Source organism: Crocuta crocuta, unplaced genomic scaffold (genome assembly GCF_008692635.1).
Source record: "Crocuta crocuta isolate KB4526 unplaced genomic scaffold, BGI_CrCroc_1.0 scaffold190, whole genome shotgun sequence".
In the NCBI taxonomy this organism is placed as follows: Eukaryota; Metazoa; Chordata; class Mammalia; order Carnivora; family Hyaenidae; genus Crocuta; species Crocuta crocuta.
In genome coordinates this window covers 11,210,948-11,215,679 of record NW_027527955.1, presented here as the reverse complement: position 1 = coordinate 11,215,679, position 4,732 = coordinate 11,210,948, and the positions used below count along the sequence as shown (strand labels likewise).

The window sequence follows — 4,732 nt, the reverse complement described above, 5'->3', positions numbered from 1 at the left end:
GACTGATTAGGAGCTGATGGTCAGTCTTCCCGAGACAAAGATTATGGGTGTAGTTCTCTGGAACCCTGGGAATCAGCATTAAGGCGGCAGTGCCTCCGACGAGCCCTCAAGATGATGAACAAACCAAAGCCTGGAATCTTCAAACCCCTCTCCCTCCCTTCCCCCCGCCCCCATTCATCACTCTCTCTAGCTAGGGCTAAGACTCCGGCAAAGAAAACCTCTCCCTTTCAGGCAAGCGCAGAAGGCACCAGGTGTATTCCCTCAGATCCCTCTTCGCCTCCATCGCTCCTCAGGACCCCACCACACCTGGAGCTGCTAAGTAAGTTTCCAGTCCTAGCCACACACAAGATGGCAGCGGAACACCTACCGGAGGAAGCAGCTGCGCCACCACTCCAACGATGCCGGCCTCGACTGCGGATATTCCCATTGGTCCAGCCACAGAGCGCGAGACGAGCCGAGATCGCTGACAGCCAATCGGTAGGCGGCGCGATGCGGCGCCGCCGCGCTGCCGGCGATAAGCGCGCGGAACCTCTGAGGTGTGGATCCAGTTAGGGTGTCCAACCAATGGGCTCCTGGCCAAGTAGGGGGAGTTTTCGGTGAACGACTCCTCCCTTTTAGGATTAGCATTAGAAAGGCCTGGACGAAAGAGATTGGGCGGTCCTCCTTCCCCGCCTGAGGTGAGGCGGGACAGTTGTTGCAGAGATGAGGTCTAGTCAATGGTGAAGTACTTCCTGTCCTGGGGGCATCTGGGGTCGTGGGGGTTGGTGGCCTGGAGTCGCAGAGGAACCCGACCCGCGGGGAAACCCAGCCTCACCAACGGAGCGGGCCCAGCGCAGCCCTCAGGTCTGGCGGGCGGAAAAAGCAGTGGAGCCGAGGCACGGCCTTGGGTGGCCCCCTGACAGCTCCTTCGGCCCGAGACCTGGGAACGCGGCGGAACCTTCGGCTGCGTGGGCCCCAGCCGTTGCAACCTCCTTTTTTCTTTTACCCACCCGCAGTCCCAGGCTTTAGAAGGGACCGCGGGCATTTTGAGTTCTCAACCCCCGTTTCAGTCTCTATCTCCAAGTGCACACCGTAATGTGAGGTGACTCCTAAGCAGCTGGGAACCTGAGGCTGTAAAAGGGGCTGCAGGAAATGGACTGCAGTATAAAATCCAGAAGCAGAATATGAAGGTTTAACCACTGACCCATATCACAGGTAAGACTTACACGAGCCCTAAAGAAGTAAAAATCATTTGTCCAAGATCACGGGATTGAGATCAGATCCTAAAGGCACCTGACTCTCATTAACCACAACCCAATAAGTAATTACCCAGTAAGTAAAATAAGGAACAGTGGCTAAAGAACTGTGCTCTTAAGCATGTGGAAACCTGCAATGAGTTCTGTATGAGGCAAAGAGGTAACTTCCAAAAGGTAGAGTGGAATAATTAAAAAACAAAACCAAAAACGGGCTCTGAAATCACCCTGCCTTGGTTCCTTATTTTTTGTCACTGTCACAGTGTGACACGCTGTAGTTTCCTCTTTTGAAAAACAGGCATGCTAATTTTCTCTCATCATTGTTACGCAGATCAGTAAGAATAAGTCAAGTATGTAGAAGTGTGCCAGACACGTGGTTTATACTCAATAAATGTTTACTACTATCATCTTAATTAAAATATGAGAAATAGGGAAGAAACGGTCACAGTTTCATAAAGAGCCTGTTTTTAAAGACGAAGGCAACCATAAGTTGAAGCAAAACAAAGTGGTCGAAATTTTCCTCTTAATGCTTTACTATATTTTGCAAATTTTCTTCACTAAACATGCTTTTACTGTTCAGTTTTCAGAAGGTATGAACAACAGTGGTGAGAGCTTTTCTTTAAAAAGCTGTTAGTGTGCTTGTGTGCTGTGGGTGGAAATATGAGTTGGTAGAACCTTTGTAGAAAGCAGTTTGGCAGTGTGCTCCAAAAGCCTGTAAAATGGACCATCCTGTTTTTGAAAATTATATACTTAAGATTTAAATTAAGTACACTATTAACATTACCCTTTTAACAAAATTAAAACCTTACAGATAGCACAATCCCTGAACTCTCCCTCACTACCCAACCCCATACTAAAGACTTGGTGCAGAGCCTTCAAGTCTTTTTTTTATACTTACTATTCTCTCTAGGTTCATGTATACATTTATAATTTTTTAAAAATGGTGATAGTGTCATACTATGTCATTTTGTAGCTTTATTCATTTGTCAGTGTTTTTGAAGTCTGTACACGTTATTTATAGCTTATAATTTACCTCATTTTTTATATGTGCTGCATAGTGTTTCAGTGCATGGCTGAATTGTTCTTTTAATGTAAAATATTTATTTTTGTCTCTTATTGTTTTTTATATTAAATTATATCTTATTTGATAGGTACTATATAGCACATTTTATTTGCCATTCTCTTTTTGATGGACATTGGTTGTTCCCAGTTTTTCACCTTATAGACAATGCTGCAGGGAAATCCTGGTATGTATTTTCTTGTGTACATGCGATGTTTCTCAAGGATATATACCTAAAAGTGGGATTGCTTGGTTTTAAGTTATGATCATTCTTTTTTTTTAAGTTATGAACATTTTCAATTTTAATTGGCCGTGTCAAATTTGTCTTCAGAATACTTCTACTAACTTACACATCCCAAAAATAGTTTGAAAGTTCAATTTTCCTACAGTCTAGACCAACACGATGGAGTGTCTGGGTGGCTAAATCGGTTGAGTGTCTGACTTCTGCTAAGGTCATGATCTCGGGGTTCAGGGGTTTGAGCCCCACATTGGGCTTTGTGCTGAGAGCTCAGAGCCTGGAGCCTGCTTCTGATTCTGTTTCTTTTCTCTCTCTCTGCCCCTTCCCTGGTCATACGCTGTCTCTCTTTCTCATCTCTCTCTCTCTCTCTCAAAAATAAACATTAAAAAAAATTTTTTTTAGACCAGCATGAGATACTATACTGTCTTCTTTTTGTCCATATGATGGATGAAATTAAGTCATTAAAAATTTTTTTTTCATTCTCTGCTAAGTAAGGTTGCAGTATCTGTTCATGTTTACTAACCTATAATTGATGTAAATGTCTATAATTTCTTTTAAAAATTACCCCTTTTTCTGCTGAGTCATCTTAATGGTTTAAAGAGTTCTTTATGTGTCCTAGACCCCATGTATCCTATATAATTCTTAAAACTTTCTTCAGTGTCAGGGCACCTGAGTGGCTCAGTTGGATAAGTGCCTGACTTCATCTCAGGTCACGATATCACAGTTCGTGAGCTGGAGCCCCGTGTCAGGCTCTGTGCTGACAGCTCAGAGCCTGGAGCCTGCTTCGGATTCTGTGTGTCTCTCTCTCTGCCTCTTCCCTTCTCACTGTCTGTCTTTCTCTCTCTCTCTCAAAAATAAATAACCTTAAAAAAAAAAAATAAAATGTTCTTCAGTGTTTATGATTATGTCCCCTTTTTGTTACTATTGTTAAAATAGATTACAAGTATTTTCTCTCAGCTCTTGTTTTTTAACTTTATTTTGTTTTTGTTTATTCTACAGGTAGATCTTGCTTTCTTTAAAATCTTTAGGTGTTCTTTTTTTTTTTTCATCTTACTGCATTTCTCTCAGACTTCCATTACAGTATTGAATAAGAGCAATGGTGGCAAGTGCCCTCATCCTTGTAATAAAAATGCTTTTAAGGTTTCTTCATTAAGTATGATGTTCGCTGCTAGGTTTTAGTAGAGATTATTTATCAGGCTAAAGAAGTTCTCTTATATTCCTAGTTTGCTAAGGGTCCCCTATCTCCCAGTCTCCAGATTAGTTGCTGACTTTCATTGAATTGTTTTGTTTTCTGCATCTCAGATGTTGGTTTTTCCATTTACATGATAATGTAGGAATTTACGTTGATAAACTTTCCAGTGTTAAACTTTTTAGGTATTCCTAGGATAAATTTTATTTTAGTAATACTATGTATATTTTTACTAACTACTTTTGCTTATATACCCCTGCTTTTGGTCTTGAGTTTCTTACNAAAGTTGCTTCCCATATATTCCTGACTTGAAATTGTTTGTCTATTATGGAAATGATTTATTCCTTGAAAGTTTTGTAGAATTCATCTATAAACTTAATAGACTTGGTATAATGGGAAGGAGGTGGAGATATGTGGTATGTAGCTCTGATAAGATCTTTCACTATTGTCTTTTTTCACATACTGTTATTTCAACCTTTTGATGACAGTTTGTGTAATTTAAGTGAGTCTCTTATTTTAAAATATAACTAGGCTTTGCTTGCAATCCAGTTTAAGAGTCCTTTAGTAAGTACGGTTAACACCTTCATCATTTTTGTGATTAACGATTTGGCCTTTTTCTTGTCCTCTTATTTACTATGTTTCTCTTTGTATCTTTTATATCTTATTTTTCCATGTCTGTTTTTAATTGAGGTTGTCCCCAAGTTTTCTGTGTGCTACATGTTTTTAAAAATACATTACCTATAAGGGTGCCTAAGACGCACCCCTAAAGGTAATATATTTTACCTGATGGCTCAGTCGGTTGAGCATCCAATTTAGGCTTCAGGTCATGATCTTGCAGTTTTTGAGTTCGATCCCTGCCTTAGGCTCTGTGATGACAGCTGAGAATCAAGCCTGATTCAAATTCTGTGTCTCTCTCTCTCTCTGTCCTTGCTCTGCTTATACACACACACACTTTCTCTCTCAAAAGTAAATAAACATTAAAAATTTTTATAATTTAAATTCTTGAATCTATT

The 4,732-nt window shown here is 40.7% G+C and overlaps 1 protein-coding gene across 5 annotated transcripts in view; it reads left to right on the top strand.

Moving 5' to 3' along the window:
- Positions 1-665: 665 nt before the first annotated feature.
- SETDB2 (SET domain bifurcated histone lysine methyltransferase 2) overlaps positions 666-4,732 on the top strand; it is a 62,646-nt gene continuing 58,579 nt past the window's right edge. For 2 of the 5 annotated variants that reach the window (XM_077752608.1, XM_077752607.1), the window contains exon 1: positions 669-1,194. The gene's annotated coding sequence lies outside the window, so the exon portion shown is untranslated. Of the gene's footprint in view, positions 1,195-2,383; positions 2,480-4,732 lie in introns of all 5 variants that reach the window. The other 3 variants (XM_077752609.1, XM_077752606.1, XM_077752611.1) reach the window with 3 other exon arrangements.